Source organism: Nicotiana sylvestris, chromosome 6 (genome assembly GCF_000393655.2).
Source record: "Nicotiana sylvestris chromosome 6, ASM39365v2, whole genome shotgun sequence".
NCBI lineage: Eukaryota > Viridiplantae > Streptophyta > Magnoliopsida > Solanales > Solanaceae > Nicotiana > Nicotiana sylvestris.
In genome coordinates, this window is record NC_091062.1 from 175,530,628 (window position 1) to 175,543,013 (window position 12,386).

Genomic DNA, 12,386 nt, shown 5'->3' on the forward strand with positions numbered 1-12,386 from the left:
TTCGAACTACGTAATGATCTGATTCACGTAGGCATCGTGATACGTAGGCAATCCTCATCGTATCCGGTCACATTTCTTTTACTGCAAAATAAATAAAATAAATAAAAAAAAAGAAAAAAAAAAGAAAACTAACAAAAAAAGAAAAAGAAAAGAAAACTAATAAGAACGCCGGAATGACGCATGCTCTCGTAGCAAACATATAGTAATCCACTTAGCTCTATAGGTGCATCATGCCCAATGTGAGATTAACTATCTGTTATTTGCTACAAATTAATCGTGCGTTTGTCATTGAGAATTTTTCCAGGGTTTTTGAAAAGACGGTTGGTTTGGTGAAAGTCTGGCCTCGCACTCATATTTCACGAGGTCAAGGAGAAGTGTTCAACCACCTGTTGTTAGGGCCAGAAGCAGTACTCACACTTACTTCACCAGGTCGAAAGGAAGTGTGGAAATGTCTTCTGAAATTCCATTGCAAATGATCCCTGTTTCTGAGGAGAGCTCAATCTCAGCCGCCCTCACACCTGAATCCACAACTGCGGAGGAAAATAGAATCCTACGGCTCCGCATGTTGGAAATGCTGGACGACTGGAACAATGGGAAAGAGCCGCCAAGTGTCGTCCCCGGATTCCCTGAATTATTCTCCAGGTCAAGTGGGACTTCTAATGTCCCCATAAATTATCCTGCTACCCCATTCGGGTACCCAGCCACCTCAGCCTTCTCCGCTGGATCGCCTTCTGAACCTCATCCCCGAATGTCGGCCACTGATGCAAGCATGAACATCTTTACTGCATCGCCTTGCCCGGTTACGGCACAACCTACCACATACAAGCCAAGCTTTGACTCATCATCTTTTACATTCCAAGCCCCATCGTTCTCAATGGAACCAACTAGGTTCGCTACCAATACTAATCCTCTACCGCCTCAGTGCGAGCTTGCACCCGGGCAGGATCAGAACCCCAGATTTGCAGAACAAAATGAGATTGCCAAAAGGATGAGAAGCCTTGAACAAAGTCTGAAGAATATGCAAGGATTGAGCGGGCAAAAGAGCGTCTCTTACGCCGACCTGTGCATGTTTCCTCACGTGCACCTGCCAACGGGTTTCAAGACCCCCAAGTTTGAGAAATACGATGGGCACGGTGACCCCATTGCACATCTTAAGAAATACTGCAACCAATTGCGGGGAGCCGGCGGAAAAGAAGAACTGCTAATGGCATACTTTGGGGAAAGTCTAGTAGGGATAGCTTCGGAATGGTATATGGATCAGGAAATGTCCCGATGGCATATATGGGATGATCTCGCCAGAGATTTTGTAAAACAATTCCAGTATAACATCGACATTGCGCCAGACCGAAACTCTCTGTCGAATTTGAAGAAGAAGCCTTCGGAAAGCTTTAGAGAGTATGCTATTAAGTGGCGTGAACAGGCGTCGAGAGTGAAGCCTCCCATGGATGAAGTGGAAATGGTCACTACCTTTCTCCAGGCTCAAGAGTCTGACTATTTCCAAAACATGATGTCGGCCATGGGTAAGCCATTCACGGAAGCGATCAAGATTGGAGAGATGGTGGAAAATGGGTTGAAAACGGGAAGGATTTTGAGTCAAGCAGCCATAAGGGCAACCTCCCAGGCCGTCCAAAGTGGGTTCGGAGGAACGACAAGGGGGAAGAAGAAGGAAGAAACGACTATGGCAGCCTCTGAAGCAAGGGAGTATCGTCATCCCAGGCCCCATTTTCCGGAAAGAGCCCCACAACACTATTACCCCCACTCAAATGTGGCATATGCTCATCAACCTTATATGGTCATGAATGCCCAACCTTATAACCATCCACCACAACAAACCAACCGAGGCCCAGCTCCACCTCCCAGAAATCAGCCCCCTTACCGCAACCACTATAACCCACAACCCCCGCAGAATAACTTTCGCCCTCAGGAGCCACCTCGAAGGCGGACTTTCACGCCCATCGGTGAACAATACTCTACTTTGTTCCCTAAGCTAGTCCAGTTGGGTTTCTTGCAACCAATTCCCCAAACGAGGCAAAACCCAACATCGCCTTCTTACAAAGCCGGAGTCAGATGCGCCTATCATTCAGGAGCCGAGGGACATGATACAAACGACTGCTGGTCATTGAAAAGAGTGGTCGAAAATTTGATAGAGCAGGGAAAAATAGTGCTAAGGGACGAAGAGATCCCAAATGTGACTAACAATCCATTGCCGGCTCACAATAATGGGCCGCTGATCGGCATGATTTGTGAAGACAAAGAGTTCGACCCTGCTTTGAAAGCCATAATTGCCATTGTCTACACGGGGAAGAGGCCTGAAATAGACTAGAAATCAGAAAAGGGTGAGGAGGCCAAGGCTGCAGAGAGCAAGCCTGAAAAGAAGGTGGAGAAGAAAGTGGTACCAGCAAAGGGTGGAGTTCTTTACATACCACGAGGTCAAGCTGAGAAGACGCAGAAATCCGGGATCAAAAAGACAAAACCTATGTACATGCCAAAAGGGGCCTATGTGGTCCGGGGGACGATTCAACCACCTCGGTTGAAGGAGCCAGTGGTTATCGAACGCGTGCCACAAAAGCCAATGACCAACCCGTCCACAGTGCCGTGGAATTATCAAAAGACGTTGGTGATGTACAAAGGTAAAGAGGTCATGGGAGAACTCCCAGAAAATACTTTCGTTGGAAGGTATTCAAATACCCAAGAACTGAACAACGCCACACGAAGGCGCTTCCCGCCAAAGAAGCCCGTAAGTGTTGAGGAAGCGGAATTGTTCTTCCAACAAATGAAAATGCCGGATTACGAAGTGATAGATCAGCTGCGCAAGTACCCTGAGCAAGTATCCATGCTGTCATTATTGATGAGGTCAACCGAGCATCAAAAGATCCTGCTGAAAACCCTGAATGAAGCATATGTACCAGTTGAAACCTCGGTGGAGCAACTAGAGCGGATGACAGAAAGATTCTTCGCCGTCAACCAAATCTCTTTCAGCAAGAATGATTTACCCCCGGAAGGAGCAGCACACAACAAGGCTTTGCATCTAACAGTTAAATGCGAAGACTATTATGTCAAGCGGGTAATGTTGGATGGAGGCTCAGGCGTTGACATTTGCCCGCTCTCCACGCTACAAAGAATGGAAATTGGGACCGGAAGAATCCGACCCAACAATGTCTGCGTAAGAGCTTTCGACGGCATCAAGAGAGATACCATGGGAGAAATAGACCTGTTGTTGGTCATAGGACCAGTCGAATTTCGAGTAACCTTCCAGGTGATCGACATGGACACATCCTACAATTTCCTCCTTGGCAGACCTTGGATCCATGCGGCAGGAGCCGTGCCTTCCACTCTTCACCAGATGGTGAAGTTCGAGTACGAAGACCGAGAGATCGTGGTCCATGGGGAAGATGAGCATGCCATTTATCGGGACCCATCCATCCCGTACCTTGAACCAAGAGAAGGAAGCGAACATACGGTCTATCAAGCTTTCGAGGTTGTACTGGCAGAGCAGCACGAAGAGGGAATACCCTGCCCCCAGCCTTTCTTGTCTAACGCCTCGGTTATGGTGGCCAAAGAAATGATCCGGCACGGATTTAGGCCAGGGAAGGGACTTGGACGAACCCTTCAGGGAATAACAGAACCCATTACTTTGCCTATCATCAAGAAACCTTTTGGACTAGGTTTCAAACCTACTCCAGCAGACCAAGAGTGGGCAAAGAAAAGGAAAAATGAGGGTTGGAAGTTACCACAACCACTGCCAGATTTATATGCAACTTTCATGAGTCCGAGGTACATTGAAGAAAAAGATGATGAGGTCTTCACAGCTGAGGAAATTGAGGAGATATGTGGGGCAATGAGGGAAATGCTCTACGAGATCCACATGGTTCAGCCAGGTGAAGGAACGAGCACTGCTGAGATGCTGTACATGGGGCCGAGCGCCCAACTCCAAAACTGGGAGTCTACGCCATTCCCGACTAGACGGAAGTCCGGGTAGACCTGTCCTGCCACCTTTCCTGTGTCACAAGTTATCTCCAGGACATAACTTGAACGTTTTCTTCTTTTCAATTGTTGCTTTGAATTCCTAGTTATAAACATTGTTGTCTTCCAATTTTCCAAAGAAAATATATAAAAAAAAATCATCATTGCTTTCCTATTCTTTCTTTTGTTCTGATTTTTATCATTTTTCCTTTTATTTTCCTTTTCAGTCCTAATAATGCGGCTTTAAATATGACATGCTTGCGGACTTCACGCCCGGATCACAATGAGTTATTTAACTGCGAATTAATGAACCCAGAACCAGAATATGATGCGGAAGAGGCTTTTAGGGAGATAAACCGAGAGTTGGAATATTTCGAGAATAAACCTAAGCCGAATCTGAATGACACTGAACCGGTAAATTTAGGAACCCCGGAAGAAATCCGGGAGACCAAGATAAGCATTCACACGGACAAGAAAACGCGAGAGGCGATAATTCAACTTCTTCTTGAATTTAAAGACGTGTTTGCTTGGTCATATGATGACATGCCGGGACTAGGTGTCGATCTAGTGGTTCACAAATTGCCGATTCATCCTGATTGTCCTCCGGTTCAACAAAAGCAACGAAAGTTCAAAACCGAGGTCAGTGACAAAATTAAAGAGGAGATCACCAAGCAACTGAAAACAGGAGTGATCCGGGTAGTCCAATATACAACATGGTTGGCGAATGTGGTTCCAGTACCGAAAAAGGACGGGAAAACTCGGGTATGTGTAGATTACCGAGATCTAAACAGAGCAAGTCCTAAAGATAATTTCCCGCTGCCCAACATCCACATCCTCGTTGATAATTGCGCCAAACACGAGATACAGTCTTTCGTAGATTGTTATGCTGGATATCATCAGGTACTGATGGATGAAGAGGACGCCGAGAAGACTGCTTTCACCACGCCTTGGGGCACCTACTGTTATCGGGTCATGCCATTTGGTCTGAAGAATGCTGGAGCTACTTACATGAGGGCCATGACTGCCATTTTCCATGACATGATGCATCAGGAAATAGAGGTGTATGTGGATGACGTGATAGTCAAGTCTAGAACGCAGGATAATCACATCCAAGACTTGAGGAAATTCTTCGATAGGCTAAGGAAGTATGACTTGAAGCTAAACCCAGCCAAATGTGCTTTCGGAGTTCCGTCGGGCAAACTTTTGGGCTTCATCGTAAGCAGGAGAGGTATCGAGCTAGATCCAACTAAGATAAAATCCATCAGAGATCTGCCTCCCCCAAGAACAAAGAAAGACGTGATGAGTCTTTTGGGCAGGTTGAACTACATCAGTCGGTTTATTGCCCAGCTGACAAGCACGTGTGAGCCCATATTCAAGCTATTAAGGAAAGATGCGGCGATCAAATGGACACCTGAGTGTCAAGAAGCCTTTGATAAAGTCAAAGAGTACCTTTCGAATCCCCCAGTCTTGGTCCCTCCGGAACCAGGAAGGCCACTTTTCTTGTATCTGACAGTCTTGGAGAATTCTTTCGGCTGCGTCCTCGGGCAACATGACGTAACCGGAAAGAAGGAGCAAGCAATTTACTACTTGAGCAAGAAATTCACCGGCTACGAGGCCAAATACACTCTGCTGGAAAGGACATGCTGCGCTCTCACATGGGTTGCTCAAAAGCTGAGACATTATCTCCAAGCCCACACTACATTCCTCATAAGCAGGTTGGATCCTTTGAAGTATATATTTCAGAAACCAATGCCTACTGGGAGACTGGCTAAATGGCAAATCTTGCTTACGGAATTCGACATAGTTTATGTCACTCGCACGGCCATGAAAGCCCAGGCGTTAGCTGATCATTTGGCCGAAAATCCGGTCGATGAGGAATACCAGCCATTGGATACCTACTTTCCAGATGAAGAGGTAAACACCGTAGAAGTGATCTCGGAAGAAGCTCATGTTTGGAAGATGTTCTTTGACGGAGCCGTGAACGCCAAGGGTGTAGGGATTGGGGCAATTTTGATCTCGCCTTCCGGTCAGCATTATCCCGCCACAGCTAGACTGCGTTTCTTTTGCACAAACAATACAGCCGAGTATGAAGCCTGCATTATGGGCATGCATATGGCAATCGATCAAGATATCGAAGACTTGCTGATTATGGGAGACTCTGACCTGATCATCCGGCAAGCTCAAGGCGAATGGGAAACTCGGGATGTCAAACTTATCCCATACCGACAACATGTGGAGGACCTCAGCAAGCGCTTTACATCAATAGAGTTCAGGTATATTCCGAGGTGTCACAATGAACTGGCAGATGCACTTGCTACTTTGGCTTCAATGCTACCCTACCCGGGCAACGCCCACGTCGATCCTTTGGAAATCCAAATCAAGGAAAGACACGGTTACTGCAGTGTAATCGAGGCGGGATCAAATACGCAGCCTTGGTACCATGACATCAAGAAATTCCTGAAGACACAAGAATACCCCGAGCACGCTACTGGAGATCAAAAAAGGACCATTAGGCGACATGCAAGTGGTTTCTTTCTGAGCGGCGAATTGTTGTATAAGAGGACCCCGGACCTCAATTTCCTCAGATGTGTCGATATCGAGGAAGCGAGAAAGATCATGCACGAAGTACACGCAGGTGTGTGCGGACCTCACATGAACGGGTATGTCTTAGCGAAGAAAATCCTTAGAGCAGGTTATTACTGGATGACCATGGAAAAGGATTGCTTCAGCTTCGTTCGGAAATGTCATCAGTGTCAGGTGCACGGTGATTTGATTCATGCACCTCCCACGGAACTGCATCCCATGTCTGCGCCTTGGCCATTTGTCGCCTGGGGCATGGACGTCATTGGACCAATTGAACCAAAGGCCTCGAATGGACACAGGTTTATACTGGTTGCCATCGATTACTTCACAAAATGGGTAGAAGCTGTCACTCTCAAGTCGGTCACTAAGAAAGCTGTAGTAGATTTTGTGCACTCAAATCTTATCTGTCGTTTCGGTATTCCTGCGACTATCATTACAGATAATGCAGCAAACTTGAACAGTCACTTGATGGGAGATGTATGCGAGCAGTTCAAGATAACGCATAGGAATTCTACTCCTTATCGGCCGAAAGCCAATGGTGCTGTGGAAGCTGCAAATAAAAACATCAAGAAGATTTTGAGGAAAACAATACAAAGTTCCCGACAGTGGCATGAGCAGTTACCTTTTGCATTATTGGGGTACCGCACTACGGTACGCACATCGGTGGGAGCGACTCCTTATCTTTTGGTTTATGGGACCGAGGCTGTAATACCGATAGAGGTAGAAATTCCTTTGATTCGAATCATTGTCGAAGCAGAAATCGAGGACAGCGAGTGGGTCAAGACTCGGCTAGAGCAATTGACGTTGATTGATGAAAAGCGAATGGCCGCGGTTTGTCACAGACAGTTATACCAACAAGAAAGTCCGACCCCGGAATTTCGAAGTAGGTCAGCTGGTACTAAGGCGTATTCTGCCGCATCATGAATAAGCAAAAGGAAAGTTCGCCCCGAATTGGAAAGGCCCATACATCGTAAGGAAAATATTGCCAAGAGGAGCATTGTATTTAGGTGATATCGAAGGAAATGACCCCGACACAGCAGTAAATGCAGATGCAGTCAAGAGGTACTACGTCTAAATCATACTCCAGTGGTCCTGACACGTTTGAAAATGGCGAAGGTTTTATTCCCCACTACTCCCCAAACACTACCCAACCCTCTCTACAAAAAGAAAAAAAAAGAAGAAAAACAAAAAAAAAGAAAAAAAAACAAAGAAAGAAAACAAAAACAAAATTTGATTGAGGCCTGAACTACGTTTGACTTGATTCCGAAAGGATACGTAGGCAGCCTCTCCCTGAGGTTCAGTCACACCAACAATAAAATCCCATTCACCCTGAAATTGAAAACCGGGGCACGTCGAGCAGTTGAGAAGTTAGTATCACTACCTCTCTTTACCAAGCACAAGCCTTCAAATCAATTACCAAATATGGTGGGGAATCAATAAGCGTCACAAACGAAGACCATCACACTCTGAATTGAGAGAGATAAAATGAGAGAGTCTCGGCGGTGAAAACCTTCGGGCACCACGAGGCGACGGGAGTAGAGAAACCAAAATGAGAGAGCTTGATTAGTAGAAACTCGCAAAGAGTGCTATCAAGCGATGACAAGAAGAGAAATGAGAGAGGTCAGCCAGCGAAAACCCGCAAAGGGCGCTGTTGGCCGAAAAAGAATGACTCTACCCCAAGAAGGTTTCGGCAGAATGCCACCAGTTTGGAATCACAGATCCGTTCTGGTTCAGGAAAACGCAAGCTCTTAGAAGGTCAGACGTCCAGTCCAAAGAGCATGTCATGTCATTTAAAGCCAGCGTTATCTTCCTCAGATAAGTCTTTCTCGTCCCGAAAAGGGTATTCCTTTTCTGATTTGTTTTCCCCTTTCTTTGTTTCTTTTCGAATCCCTTTTGCATTTTTAACCCCGAGTTTAGGACACACCGGAAAGGACAGGTGGCATGGTTTGTTTGCACGGAATCCCGTCTCATGAAGGAAAGCGCCTCATCTCGTTGGTATGATTACCCAAGCATGATGAATCATGACATTTGATGGTGTTTCAGAGTAAAGAGGAAAGAGAGAAATCTTGAAATCTTCCCCAGCAAGTCCGCCTTCGGACAAATCCCCACAGAGTCTCCCCCTGTACAAATCCCCACAGAGTTTCTCATTTTGTACAATCTCCCACAAAGTCTCCCCAGTATAAAAAAAAAAATCCCCGTTGGAATTTCATCAGCACATCCCCAGCGAGTCCTTTTGTAAATATTCCCCAACAAGCTTACCCCAACAAACCCTGGGAAGCCCGTTTTGAAACAAAAACCCAGCATACCCCATTGTACAGAATCCGCACAAAGAATCCACTTTGTAAATATTCCCCCCCACATAGCTTCCTTTTGTACAAGTTCCCACAGAACACCTCCAATAAAATCCCCGTTGAGAACCTTCAATCAAAACGGGACAAAAAGAAAAAAAGAGGCCTTACGAGGCAAATCATCACAGAATCCGGAAATACAAGCCTGAGCAGTCTAAAGGTTTCGCCATTCGAATCAAATCAATGGCGGGACTTCGCAACAGAAATAGAGACGCAACAAAGCAATTGGGAACGATCAAGGTCACCGAACCAACCGTCGTTTCCGAACTAACAATTGTTCTTTGTCTGAAAAGTTGAAACAGGAATGATCCAAGACAACCATGCAAGAAGCGGGTGTCGCCCAAAGAAGAAGGTACACGGGTACAAGAAACATTTTGGCAATAAGGAATTCACTCAAAAGGTAAGTTCCCGCAAAACTCCCTTTTATCTTCTATTGAAACAAGAAAACTCAAAAATAGATCGTGTAGTATTCTCGAGCTTTATCTCCAACCAATCAGCATTAGGGTTTTAAAACCCTAAACTGAATTTTCCTTTTAATCAGCATTAGGGTTTTAAACCCTAAACTGAATTTTTCTTTTAGTCAGCATTAGGGTTTTAAACCCTAAACTGAACTTTTTCCTTTCAGCCAGCATTAGAGTTTTAAACTCTAAACTGAGCTTTTTCATGCAATCAGCATTAGGGTTTTAAACCCTAAACTGAATTTTCCTTTTAGTCAGCATTAGGGTTTTAAACCCTAAACTGAACTTTTTCCTTCCAGCCAGCATTAGAGTTTTAAACTCTAAACTGAGCTTTTCCATGCAATCAGCATTAGGGTTTTAAACCCTAAATTGAATTTTCCTTTTAGTCAGCATTAGGGTTTTGAACCCTAAACTGAACTTTTTCCTTCCAGCCAGCATTAGAGTTTTAAACTCTAAACTGAGCTTTCCATGCAATCAGCGTTAGAGTTTTAAACCCTAAACTGAATTTTCCTTTTAGTCAGCATTAGGGTTTTAAACCCTAAACTGAACTTTTTCCTTTCAGCCAGCATTAGAGTTTTAAACTCTAAACTGAGCTTTTTCATGCAATCAGCATTAGGGTTTTAAACCCTAAACTGAATTTTCCTTTTAGTCAGCATTAGGGTTTTAAACCCTAAACTGAACTTTTTCCTTCCAGCCAGCATTAGAGTTTTAAACTCTAAACTGAGCTTTTTCATGCAATCAGCATTAGGGTTTTAAACCCTAAACTGAATTTTCCTTTTAGTCAGCATTAGGGTTTTAAACCCTAAACTGAACTTTTTCCTTCCAGCCAGCATTAGAGTTTTAAACTCTAAACTGAGCTTTTTCATGCAATCAGCATTAGGGTTTTAAACCCTAAACTGAATTTTCCTTTTAGTCAGCATTAGGGTTTTAAACCCTAAACTGAACTTTTTCCTTTCAGCCAGCATTAGAGTTTTAAACTCTAAACTGAGCTTTTTCATGCAATCAGCATTAGGGTTTTAAACCCTAAACTGAACCTTTCCCCATCTAGTCGGTATTAGGGCTCCAACCCTGAACTGAGCATGCATATCCTCTTTCATCAATTTTATGAACTTCCTGGTGAATAATTAACGAAATTTTCCTAGTGAAACTGGGGCAGAAAATTTCGTTCGTTTGTTTGTTTTTTCCCGCAGGTCTAACCTCGAGCCACACGGATCGAAATGACCCACGAGATGAGTCTCGACTCAGAATCAAAGAAGAAAAAGACAAAAGAAGACATCCCGAGATATCAGAGTGAATGGAGAGCAGATCGACTCCAACATTTGACTAAGGTCCTAAACCCTGCCAATTGCGTCTCACTCAGTATCCCAGAGGTTAAACAAGTCGCCGCAACTCGCAAGCATCAAGATTCAGATCGGAGTCTACAAGCAGAATCAGCTAAGACCCAAGATCAAGTCGTAAAAGAATCATAGATAGGAATCTTGTAACTAGCAGTTGACATACATATAAGTAGTTAGTTCAGTTTCTAATTTTCGTTTGGTTGTAATAAGGCGGTCAGTGACGCGGCAGTGACAACAGCAACAGCAGTAGCAGCAAGAATCGCAATCCCATGGTAGTCCCAGCTACCAAAACTTCTCGAACTATATTGACCTGATTCCTGTTTAGCCCAGGATATGTAGGAAATCTTTGAAGCAAGATTCGGTCAGATCTTTCAAAAAAAACATGCTTCATACGGAGTGGTCTATAGGCAAAAATCGCTCATATACGCTCACTTTATCTTTGCACGAAAACCCTTCATGTTTCCGAACAAAGAGGGGCAGCTGTGAGCACATGATTTTTGTTTCGCACGACAATCGCTCCAAAAAGAAATAAAAAATAATAATTGGCCCTGCTGTACAATTTTTAGATTTCTATGCGGCACCTTGTTGATTTATTTGTGACTTCGGCCCATTTTTATTTATTTACTTTATTAAAACAAAATTCAAAAAATATATGTGTCCTGCATAATTCGAACCGTAATCCGGTCGTTAAATAGAAAATCATGAATAGGCATCTTCGTCCGTGATTTTATTTTGTTTGACTTTACCTGTTTTGAAATATTTTAGTGCCGCCCCTGTACTCCTCACCATGAAAAACCGGCGGCATGAACGCCGGTGACCTTGCCCTGAACACCATAGAACCCCCTCACCACCCTGAACATAGACCTGTTAACCGTTTAGTTCGAATCACCCTCCAGGTCCTCGAATCTTCATTTGAAGATTCGAGTCAAAACTCGATCTACACCAACCAACCCCAGCTTCACACCAGACACTCCCCAGACCCTCCTCATGACCAAACCATACTTGGTTTGGTCCGAATCTGATCAGGGAAGCCTGAATCCCAGATCTAAGTTTTGAAAGTTTTGTGTTCCTCCGTCACTGGTTCAACCGAAGAGATTAAGGTCTAATGGACTTTAATCAAAGTGTTTCTCATCTGAGAAACACTTCGTTTAAAGTCCGTTCAGCCTTAAGAAAGGCCTGACCAAGTCCGAGTTAAGGTTTTGATCTTTTGCGGTTTAAGGTGAGTTTCTTTCTTTTCTTAGTTGTTTTGGTTCGTTTGATTGTTGTAAGGGTCTGTTCGTTTTCTGTCCTTGACTTCTATCAACTGTGCTTCAACCGCTTTGCCTGAACCTCTGTTTGTTTGTCTAAAATCCCCCCTCCTATTCTGATAAGACATATGTATTTGTTGTACAATAATTGAGCTTCAAATGTTGACTGAGCAATTGGTTCCTCGAGTACCACTTTGCTCAGTCAGTATAATTCGAATTATGGGTCGATACTGTTAAATGTCGGATTTTTGGTTACGATTGTGTATGTTAATGCTAATATAGTCGAGTCGACATGTGTCGTCAATTAGTTTCAACTGTCCGAACAATAACAAATCGATTTACTTCTGCTAAGCATTTGTTGAGTCAATTAAGAACCAGTTTTTGTTTACTTGTAGCTGTTTGAATTGATCAGTAATGTAAAAAGGATTGTTTGGTTTAAATTCTGAATTG